This window comes from Aotus nancymaae, unplaced genomic scaffold, assembly GCF_030222135.1.
Source record: "Aotus nancymaae isolate 86718 unplaced genomic scaffold, 86718_ANA_hifiasm-v0.15.2.pri h1tg000014l, whole genome shotgun sequence".
NCBI lineage: Eukaryota > Metazoa > Chordata > Mammalia > Primates > Aotidae > Aotus > Aotus nancymaae.
Window position 1 is genome coordinate 100,980,392 of NW_026988425.1, and position 12,444 is coordinate 100,992,835.

The 12,444-nt window shown below is 40.0% G+C and overlaps 1 pseudogene; it reads right to left on the reverse strand.

Moving 5' to 3' along the window:
• Positions 1-9,293: 9,293 nt before the first annotated feature.
• LOC105722401 (small ribosomal subunit protein uS5-like) lies at positions 9,294-10,178 on the reverse strand (annotated as a pseudogene).
• Between the last annotated feature and the right edge of the window lie 2,266 nt (positions 10,179-12,444).

Genomic DNA, 12,444 nt, shown 5'->3' on the forward strand with positions numbered 1-12,444 from the left:
GCAATACTTGTCCATTTTTATTCTGAAAATGTCAGTTTTCCTTGTGGTTGCAATCCAGGAAAATAGCAAATTCAGTCGTCATTATTAATGTATTCAATTACACATTTTTATATAGATTGGCATTAGTGAGGTGCTCTCTTAAGGGGAGACATGATGAACAGTGCTCCACTCTCTTACTGCCTAACCTCCTCCCATGACTTTGACTGGATTGGAAAGAATATTAGAAAGTGTAGCAGCCTGCTTTGTCCCAAAAATTATCACATCAGAAGAAAACCCTGTGTCACCTTTGGGTCTGGCCTTGTATGTAGAGAGTGGCGGCCTCCTCTGTGTGATCAACAGGTCACACAGATCACAACAGGTCACAACAGGTCCCTCTCAGTGCAAGCAGCAGTGCGGGAGCCAGGAACCGTGGATGGATGGCCCTTGAGTCAGATGGGCTTTATCCCAAAAATCAGTTTGCAGGTAAGGCAGAGAGGTTGCAGTCACTGAGGACTGGGGCAAGACTTCAGTGGCCCGGGAAGATCTGGCAACGGGAAGAGACAAGTTACCAAGACCAGAGATAAAAAGCAAATCCTGTAAACTGTAGCACATAGTGGTGGAAAGAGCTGCAAGTCAGAGAAAAATGGGCCTTCCCCAAATTTGACTGGCAGCAAAGGAGACTGAATGTGGAATGTGGAAACCCAGCAGTTTGCTCTGGGCAACTCAAAATCCAGGCCGGTAACAATAGTTTCAGTGAAAGAGAAGGATAGGGTTATCATAAGAGGAAGGTCAGGAATTCAGGAAGCAACTGGAATTTGGAATAGGAAAATCATCAGGAACACAGGCCTTATTTTACCATCTCTGCTTCTCATTGGACATATGCTACATTTTTCTCTCTTTGCATCTGTTGGCTAGCTTGCCTCAGTCCACACTGATAGTGGCAGCTTCTAGCTCCTGAGTTCATAGAGCATACTCCAACCACACAGACTCTAAATCTCTCATTATTTATTACCCATGGTCTCTTGCAACCTCCATCTAGTCACAGATTTTATTTAATGATTGGCCCAGCTCTAGTATAGTCAGCTGTATCCATGGCAGGTAGAGTCACAGAGAAGAGACAGGACCATGGAAACCCAACCCTGATGTATTAGTCAGAATTCTCAGGAAAAACAAAACCAGTGTGGGGTGGAGGGAAGAGAGAGAGAGAGAGAGAAGTAATAAGATTTATATAAGGAATTGTCTCACATGATTGTGGAGGCTGAGAAGTCTTGTGATCTGCCATCTGCAAGCTAGAGTCCCAGGAAAGCTGATGGTGGTGTTCAAAAGTCTGAGAGCTGGAGGATGAATGCCTTATATTTCAAGCTGAGTCTAAAGCCCTGAGAATCAGAAGCACTGAGGGCAAGAGAAGATCAGTGTCTTAGCTCAGACACACAGAGAGAGATTTCAGCCTTCTTCCACCTTTTTCTTCCATTTAAGCCTTCAATGGATTGATTGGATGGCACCTATCCACAGGGGAGGGCCATCTGCTTTACCTAGTCTCCCAATTCAAATACTAATCTCTTCTTAAAGTACCCTCACAGACACACCCAGAAAATGTTTAACCAGGTGTGCAGGCATCCTGTGGCCCAGTCAAATTGACACATAAAATTAACCATCATATTTGAGAATTAGAGTGATTAAAAGGTGGGCAAGAGGGACAATTAAGGGAGTTACTGTAAGCTATTTACCTAAATAAATTCTGAATCTCATTTGATGGAAGATGGAGAGTATATTAGTCTGTTCTCATGGTGCTAATAAAGACATACCTGAGACTGGGTAATTTATAAAGGAAAGATGTTTAATTGACTCACAGTTCTATAGGGATGGGGAGGCCTCACAGTCATGGCAGAAGGAGAATGAGGGGCCAAGTCACATCTTATATGGCAGCAGGCAAGAGAGCTTGTGCAGGGGAACTCTCATTTATAAAACCAACAGATCTTGTGAGACTTATTCACCATCACGAGAACAGTATGGGGGAAACTGGCCTCATGATTCAATTATCTCCACCCTGCCCCACCCTTGATATGTGGGGATTATTACAATTCAAGGTGAGATTTGGGTGGGGACACAGCCAAACCATATCAGAGAGGGAGGTAGTTAATATGCTGCCTGCTTCATATTGTGATTGGTCTTTGATTTAGGGACCCAGATATTGTGGAATTAAGGACAGTAGAAGTTGGTACTGACTATTCCTCTTTTAAGAAAGGCTTCTGAAGAAATGGCTGTAAAAGTGCTTATAAATCATTGTTATATAAATACACATATTTAATGTATGTTTGTTTTTATACTTTAAAATATACTAAAAGCTTTGATCATGATGGAGTAATAAGGACTGGATTTACCCTACCACCTTAAACAGTTAGAAAACCAGACAAATTTATAAAACAATGGTTTTCAAATATATAAAACAATGGTTAGTATATTTAATGTATGCTACATTAGATAACAGGTAGTACAGAATTGTAATCCACAAGAGAAGAATCCTATAATTGTCCCAGTTTATTGATGAGAAGACCACAACATAAGTAGGGCCTGGCATTCTCACTGATTTTAAAATGCATGAAGGCCAATATGGTTAGAATTTATGGGGCAAAGTAAAGAAGAAAAAGAACTGCAAATAAAGAGGTCTGCACAGGACTTTCCTCAGATCTTTAGCTGAGTTTTGATCTGAGTTAGCATGTTTGTAAGGAAACTACCCAAGGCCAATGAGTAAACCAACAGGAAGGAATAAGCATAGGAATTACCAGAATTCATGCATATCTAGGAGTAATTTATGTTCACAATAGTCCAGGTGGGAAGACCTCCTCATACATGGGGCATTGATCAGAATTTCCAAAGGATATGATTTTAGTGGCAACCACAAATTAGCTCTAAACTAAAGGCTATTCTGATCCAAACCAGACAAATCTTAAAAGCAAGCTTCAAAATTATCAAAGGTAATTCAAAGTGATTTAACTATGTCCCAAAACAAAGCTCAACAAGAATTAATGAAAAACAGCAAAACACAACACTCACAACATGAAATTCAAAATGTCTGTTATCCAGCCAAAACTAGCAGGCATGCAAAAAGTGGGACAACATGATTGTCAGGTAAGAGAAAATCAATCACAAATATGTTAGAATCAACAGTCAAAAAGATTAAAACATCTATTATAAATATATTTCATATGTTCAAGAAGGTAGAAGAAAACATTAACCGTAATGAGAAGAGAAATTAAAGATAGATGAAAGACCTAGATGTTTATTTAGAGGTGATAATATAATACCTGAAATGAAAAATACATTGGATGAAATTACAGCAAATTAGATCATTGGACTTAAAGACACTGAATAGACACTATCCTCAGAGAGAAAAAAGACTGAAGAAAAAATGAATACAGAAGCAATGACTTGTGGGACCATTATCAGGCAGTCTAATAAACATATATTGAAGTCACAGACGGAAGGACAGGGCAAAATGAAAAAAAAATTGAAGAAACATTTCCCCAAGTTTAATGAAAATGATAAATCCACAGATATAACAAGCTCGACAAACTTCAAGTGAAGAAACATGGAACAAAACAAAAACACTATAGTAAGCAGATTAATGGTCCCCCTAGATCTCCATGTCCTAATTCTTGGAGTCTGTGAATGTTACTTTATAATATTTTGCAAATAGGATTAATTTAAAGATTTTGTCATGAGGTAATTAACCTGAATTATATGGACAGGCCCAATGTAATCACAAGGGTTCTTATAAGAAGGAGACAAGAGAGAATCGAAGAAGTTATGGCAATGGAAGTGGAGGTCAGAGTGAGCAAGGAGTAAGCCATGAATCGAGGAATACAGGCAACCTCTAGAAGCTGAAAAAGACAAGTTATGAAGTCTCCCCTAGAACCTCCAGAAGGAAGGTAGCCCTGCCAACACCTTGAGTTTAACTCTTAAGGGCATAGTTTTGGGCATCTCATATCTAAAACCATAAGATAAACTAAGTTCATACTAATTTGTTACCACAGCAATAGCAAATTAATACAAGCACCAAAGTACATTATAGTCAAATTGATTAATATAAATGATAAAGAGAAAATCTTAAAAGCAGCCAAACAGCTGGGCAACATGGTGAAAACTTGTCTTAAAAATTACAAAGGTTTTGCCAGGCATGGTGGCATGTGCCTATAGTCCCAGCTACTTGGAGCAGAAGTGGGAAGATGGCTTGAACCTGGGAGGTCAAGGCTGCAGTAAACTTCCATTTTTACACAGCTTGGAATGTCATCATTTTATGAGTAATAATAGCTCCTTTCTTTTTCAATGAGCCCCTGATAGAATCCAGGCCTTTTGAGTTATACTGGTATTTCTGGCATCTCCCCAACCCCACCAACTAATCAGTGAGGTTTAGAACCCAGAAACAGGGTTAATAATGGAAAAGGCAGGATTCAAATCCAGATCCTCCTAAGGGGATGTACTCATTTCACCATCAGCAATTTTTTTTTTTTGGCTTATGGGGAATGCACACATCCTTTAAAGCCCTACTGTCTCATCTTATCATCCTGTCAGTGAATATTTTCCTCAAGGATCCTATACATAACAATTTCTTCCTCCTAAAAATCCTTATTGTCATTTGGGAGTCTGTGTTTAAGAATGTCCTCCCTTCCCCACGAACCATATTCACGATATTCAAGCGCTTGAGTAGTCCTCATCTGGGCTAACCCTGTAACTCACTTTTTTTTTTTTTAACATAATGGAAATTAAATTGAATAACTTCCAAAGCTAGGTAACAACAAAATAAACCTACTAGCTTCTTTCTGGGTCTCCGAAAGCACTTACTCTTAGAACCTTTGCTCTGGCGAAAGCCAGCCATCAGGTTAAAAAAAAAAAAAAAAAAAAAAAAAAACTACCCTAAGACTGCCATGTCATGAGGAAGCCCAAGCTAGCCACATGACAGGAGCATGGGGAAAAAGATGGATACCTGACCTGCTCCTAGTATTGCAGTCACTCCCAGTCCCAACTGAGGCAGAAGAAAATTACATCATGTGGAAACTTGGATCTAGACCGAGAAATGAGCAGCACCAGAAATGGTGAATCATTGCATAAATAAAAAATAATGAGATTTTTCTCATTAAAAAAATATTTTAAAAGAGATCATTGCTTAAGTAAAAATAAAAGCAGGGTATGTATTTATGTAGACTTTATAACACGTGTAGAAGTATAACAGAAGAAGAAGAATTATGACAATATGACAAGAACAGCACAAAGTAGGAGAGGAAGAAAATGGAAGTATACTGTAGCATAATTCTTAAAATATAAAGTGGTAAAATATTATTTAAAGGTATACCATGATAACGTCAAGATGTATATTGTAAACTCTAGAGCAGGAGTTGGCAAACTACAGCCTACCAGCCAAATTTGGCCTGCCTAATGTTTTGTAAATAAAGTTTTATTGGAACACAGCCAAGTTAATTTGCTTTCATATTTGGAGGACCCACAGAGCTAAAACATTTACTGTCTGGCCCTTTACAGAAAAACTTGCCACCCCTGCCTTAGAACAACCACTAAAAATATCAATGAAACAAGTATAGGTAGTAAGTCAAAAGTGGAGAAAAATGGAAACATTAAAAAAGCTCAGTTAATCCAAAGGAAAACAGAAGAAGCAGAAACAAGTAACACTTAAGCTCCCTGCTGCATCCCACACAATTGAGTGTCCACATGAGTCCTCTCTTCCCTTGTTTTCTGTTACTCAATCTTAATTTTCTTCTCCCCACCAGGCTTCTTTTTCTCAGTCTCCTTCCCAAATCCTCCCTCCCCTGACGCTCTCTTAAATGCTGGCACTCGCTCCACCTAAGTAGCTTGCCTGTCACTTGCTGCACGTATCCCCCTCTCCAGATTAACAGAACATCTACAGTTCTAAATACTTCATCCTCTTTCATGCGTCTGAGTCTTGGCCCATGATACTCCCTCTACTTGGACCTCCTTCCATCCCCCAATCCCTACCCCTCCTACTGCCCTGTGCCTTGCTGACTCTGGTTAACTCCAGGTCAAATTTAAGATTCAACTTAGACGTGATCACATTCACCGTGAGCCTTGCCTCACTCCATCCCGCCCATGCCCAGGATTCTTTCTACTATTAAAGCACTTACTCCACTGAATTATAATCATTTGTTTACTTGTTTTTCTTCTCCACAAGACTCTAACAAGCTTGAGATCAGAAATAATGTCTTATTTGACTTTTTTTTTGTATCCCCAATATAGATCTATACAAAATGAATGTTTAATAAATATTTGGTAAGTAAATAAATGAAAGCTTAAATACATATCTACTTACAAAATGAAGATATTATTAAATAGTATTAATAGGAACTAACATTTATTAAAGCATACTTATATGCCTAACACTATCCAATGTGCTTTACATGCATTAATTTATTTAATATTTATAGCAAACCTACTAGGTAGTTAGGTATTATTATTCTTGTTAACTGGAAGGTTAAGCAAGTTTTTCAAAGTGGTAAAGAAATAGTGAATATTCAAACCTAGGCATTCTGATGCAGAGTCTAAGATCTAGAATCTCAGTTGAAAGAAACCTTAGAGATTAATGTATTCTAACCCCTTCTCTCCATAGATGAAGAAGCTGAGTTTTACAGAGCTGATGTGTCTTGACCCTTAAAAAGGACAACTGAACATTCAGAAGCACAAATTTTTTGTCTTATTTAATTTGTAAACTAAGTATCTCCAACTATAAACACCTCCAAAAAATGGCACTGTGTGATTATAATTGGATTACAGGGCAGCAGATACAGAAGGCTTTTTTCTAGCAGCTACTGGGATGTGCAGAACATAATAATGTATTGAAATCCTTGGAAGAGAGAAGGATGCTGCCAAAGATAGAAGGAGGTTAATTCAGAGAGAATGTCTGGGTTAAAACAAAACAACAGAAATATACTAAAAATGGAAACTGAAGAAAGATAATAGAGGGCAGAAATGCAATAACTTTGTTATCTATAAATAAGCAGTCATAATTGACATGAAACTCATTGTGCTTGTGTTTCTGAAATGTAACACAATAAAAATGCAATATGCTGGACTTATTTTTCCATTAACATAGATACAACCTGATAAGAAATTAAGTTCTGCATTCCTACTCATTCCAGAACAGTTAGTTTTTCTTTGTTTAGCTTTGGAAACAAATAAGATAGACTGTTTTTATCACCCCCTAAGTAGGATTTAAAACTTTTACATTGAATTTGAAGAATGGTTATATTTTATTCTTTCTAGTGGAGTGTTCTTTTTTAAATCTCAAATATTTAGCTCTCTCTGTAAGCATATATGAAAGGCAAAATAATTCTGTGTAATAATTCTGATGGTGAGACTGGCAATATCAGTTGCAAAGGGCAGGTAGAATATATTCTTCACTCCCAGTGTCCTAACATAAACAGACAAACATAAATTGCTTCTTCTCAAGCTCACATGGAAAAAAATAATTGCTGCTGAGACCCAGGAAATCAATGCAGACAAAGAGACAGGTAGAGAATTTCTCAAGAATAACCTGATAATCATGGGGTACAAAGTCTGGCAGTTTTAGATTAAGTTTTTGCTTAATGAACTTTGAGTTAAAAAAAAAAAAATCTGCAAATTCCCAAAGGATCTTCCACCTAGATGTGTTCAACTACTGAATGTTGAATTAGAGCTGTGGGTTTGACTTTGATTATGATGGAAATGGATATAGTCTTCTATTATTCATTCTCAATGTATTATTTGGTCTAATTACCCTTTAAGGCACTTTTCTAGATTAAAGAAAATATCCATGGTGACAACTGTCTGTTAAATAAAAATTACGTCCTAAAGGACATTAAGATCTTTTGCTCACATTTATAAGAAGGTTAAAAATTCCTATAGCATGAATATATATTTTCCATCTATAAGTGTAGTTTTCAACTTTCCAAACTGGTCTTTTTAGTCCTTTAAAACTCACCTCTAGATTAAATATTCTTAAGGAGATAAATTGTGGGTGTTTTCTTTTTATGAGGCAATAACTATAATCTCTACTAAATAAACTTAGTGGCTGTGGTATTTATAGGAAATAAACTCAAGGCTAAAAAGCTAAGGGTTTTTTAGCCTAGGATATAATTTTAGTAGAGTATTTCCGGGAGAACACCCTCAGGTTAACTCAGTTATACTGAACTGGCATCTCTCGATACCTTTCCATTTTCTTCAAGATCCTCTTTACAAACTCTCCATGTATCTGGAAGATGGTTCTAAAAATTCTGTAACAAGTTTCTCATTTTCTCCATGAAGAATGTTTAAAAAAAAAAAAAGTCAATCTGAATTCTCTTTTGAACTTAGTAATTATGAAGTCATAACACAGCATTCAGAAATTAAACTGAAGTAGGCTGGGCACGATGGCTCACACCTGTAATCCCAGCACTTTGGGAGGCCGAGGCGGGCGGATCACCTGAGGTCAGGAGTTCGAGACCAGCCTTTCCAACATGGTGAAACGCCGTCTCTACTAAAAATACAAAAATTAGCCAGGCATGGTGGCAGGTGCCTGTAATCCCAGCTACTCAGGAGGCTGAGACAAGAGAATCGCTTGAACCTGGGAGGCAAAGGTTGCAGTAAGCTGAGATCACCCTACTGCACTCCAGCCTGGGCAAGAGAGCAAGACACTGTCTCAAAAAAAAAAAAAAAAAAAATTAAAAGGGTCTTGGTCCTTCTCCTCGTTCGCTACAAGCAGTGCGTGGAAAACATGTATTAGAATCCATGACTTAGAATCAATTAGAAGCTATTGTCACATGATAAGAACACAAATAAACAATTTTAAAACGGCCCTAAACTTTGTCCTTTGGGGAAATTGTGGTCTGGCTGTTTACTGCTTTAGTTTATTTCAGTTCTGAAATCCAGTTTGTTACCTATATAAATAAAATAGAGTCTTTGCTTGTTTATTGCTGTATCACGAAAACAGGGCTGAACGGATTGTAGAATATGTTTGGGAAGGTCTGATGCATTAAAAAAAAAAAGATTAGATCATAAGGATGCACACACAATTCATTTTGGAAAGTCGTTGGGGTGGCACTTCAAAGAGACAGGGAAGTATCCTACCTTCTAGAACAGCTGCAAGCTTTCAGTTTTGCAGGGGCAACCCAATTACAGGCACACACATAGCTGTGTGTCTCCAGCATGGGAACAGCAGCAATTATTTTTGTGACCACGGTTGGTGATTCTCCAGAGAAATACTGGGGTGGTCCAGCTAACATTGTGATTTTTTTTTCAGGCTTAATTCACCTTATTTTTCTTGTATAAAAACCCTATGTTATAGCCACCGAAAGAGCCTGGGTCCTCTGCACGGAGACTCTGGTGTGGGTCTTGAGGAGGTGGTCAGTGAATTCCTGATAGGGAGACTTGCTGAATACAGTCTCCTTCCAGAGGTCGGGGATCAGGTTGCTGTAGGTCTTAGAGATGGCATCAAAGGTGGCCTTGGGGAAGTTACCCAGGGTGGCAGTGCAGCCTCTGGCTGAGGTGTAGCAGTCATGATACTAGCCATCATGAGCAGCTTCTTGGGCACAGGTGCCGAGAGATGCCAGTGCCCCTGGGCACAGGAATGAGGCGCACCAGCACGGGGCCGCAGTGGCCTGTCACCTTGCAAGGGACAGTGTGGGGCGTGCTGATCTTGTTCCCCCAGTAGCCTCTGTGCACGGGAACAATGGAGAGCTTGGCCAGGATGACAGTCCCGGGGATGGCAGTGGCCACCTCCTTGGAGCACTTAACAGCCAGACCGATGTGGCCATTATAGTCCCTGATGACAACAAACGCCTTGAACCTGGTGCGCTGGCCGGCGCGGGTCTGCTTCTGGACTGGTATACTGTTCAAAACCACTTCCTTGAGAGAGGCGCCCCCAGGAAAAAGTCAATGATCTCAGTCTCCTTGATGGGCAGGGAGAAGAGATATATCTCCTCCAGGAACTTATCTTCATGTCCTTGATCAGGCGGCCCAGCTTGGTGACGGGCGTCCACTCCTTATCCTCAGCCCTGCCTCCATGAGCTCTGTGGCCTCTGCCCAGGCCTGGCCCTTTCCACGGCTGCAAGCCGGGCCCCAGATGACACTACTGAAACCTCCGCGGAAGCCACGGCGGTTCCCCATCCCCGTGCCCCCAGAGCCTGCCCCCAGCCCACTGCATCTGCGTCATCCGCCATTTGGTATTTTCTCAGAGAAGCAGCATTTTTTTAAATATATGAATCTTTTATCAATTCTGGCATGTTCTTAGAAATGGATATCATTTTAGTTATTTTCTTTTTTGTAATATTACAAGCATTCCTTAAATTGAGAATTTAAAGGATGAAAACTAATTTATTTTATGATACAATTTCACAAAAGCAGAAGTCTATGAAATTAACTGTTCAAACACAACAAGGGAAGTTTCTGGTTATTAATTGTTTTAATTAATTTGTATCTTATCTGTCAATGTCCCACCCATATCCATGGGCCCAACCCATGGGTCATTTGTAACTTCAGGGACCTGTTCTTGTGCACACCAAGGGCTTCCTGAAGTACCTGTGCCTCCTGCTCGGCCCATGTGTGCTACATGTCAGAAGTGCCAGGGAACATTTATTTTTTGTATTTTTTTTGTTTGCTTTAAGTTCTGGGATACATGTGCAGAAGGTGCAGGTTTGTTATACAGGTATACGTGTACCATGGTAGTTTGCTGCATGTATTGACCCATCATCTAGGTTTCCTTCTGTAACCGGGCAGGGCGCAGGGGCTCAGCTCTCTGCCATGCTTGCCGAAGATGTAACGGCCACTGGGACGGGAGCAGAGCTGCGGTGGCGTCCCAAAGAGCTTCCAGTTCTTTGATCTGATTTTTTCCCCGTTGTGCCCAGGTCCTTGGCCTCTCTTGCCCCAGGAATGGGGAATAGGGCCTCAGAGGCGATGTGAGCTTACCGTTTGAATAAATATTGTGGACCCAAAGAGTTTTGCAAAGAGCGATTTATTAGGCAGAGAGAGAGAAAGAAAGAGAGAGAAGAAGAGAGCTATGGAAGGGGATCCAAGGGAGGAATCCCTATGGATAAGGAGCAGTGGGTTTTTAACCTTGGAGTTATTCCCGCCCCATTCATGTTCTCCTCCAATGAGAGGAGTTCTTTCAAACTTCCCCTGGAGTGATTGATCTTTGACTCTGATACCGGATTGGCTGCTAGGTCAGCAACAGAGGCCCTTCCTCCCAGAGCTTTTCGAGGGCTTTTTGAACAAAGCAGCACACCTGGAATTTCTAGCTAGCTGTGCAGACGAAGAACTTTACATTCCTGGATAGGGGTGTGGATGGAGGTATGGCGCTGGGAAGCTCTTGCCTTTGAAACTAGGCCCCTTGTGGACTCGATTTTCCTTAATACAGCCCCTCACTCCCCTCTCCCCTCATCCCCCAACAGGCCCAGGTGTGTGTTTTTCCCCCACTCCGTGTCCATGTGTTTTTATTGTTCACCTCCCACTTATGAGTGAGAACATGCGATGTTTGGTTTTCTGTTCCTGTGTTAGTTTGCTGAGGATGGTAGCTTCCAGCTTCATCCATGTCTCTGCAAAGAAAGTGATCTCACTCCTTTTTATGGCTGCATAATATTCCATAGTATATGGGCATTTGAGTTGGTTTCATGTGTTTGTCATTGTAAACAGTACTGCAGTAAGCATATGTATGCATGTGTCTTTATAGTAGAATGACATATATTCCTTTGGGTATATAACTAATAATGGGATTGCTGGGTCAGATAGTATTTCTAGTTCTAGATCCTTGAGGAATTGCCACACTGTCTTCCACAGTGGTTGAACTGATTTACACTCCCTCCAACAGAGTAAAAGCATGGAATGAACATCTTTAGGAACAACAGTTACCCAATAAGGATGAAAACTGGTGGATTAAAATGCCAGCTTCCTTGCTTTTGGTAGGTCAGTTCTGAGCCATGTTCTGCAGTCTCTTGGAGAGTTTCCAGGGCACTGAGCTTACATAGTGATGTATTGGTTAACACTCCTTTTGTCAGCTGACCTCCCGTCTCTGCCTATCTCCTCACACCCTCACTGTGTTTCTCAGAATAACCTCTCAGATGAGTTTACATACATTCAAAATGTTGTCTCAAGTATGCTTTGGGGAAAATCCAAACAAAGATAAATTTAAGCCATTGACAATTTCTTACCTAGGTAGCACTTTTTAAATCTTTTTTTTACATCCATTTTGGTGGTGAAAATCATAAGCTCTTACATCAAGCAGGCCTAGATTTAAATCCTGGCTTCTCCTGGAATTAGCTGTGTAATTTAGGGCAAGTGACTTAACCTCTCTGAGCTTCAGTCTTCTGCATTGGTAAAGTGGGGCTAACAGTAGCACCTATTTTACATTGTTGTGTCTTGTATCCATTAAATTAGATAATACACTTAGTTCAGTGGCTAATACATATAAGAAGTACTCAATAAATGTTAGCT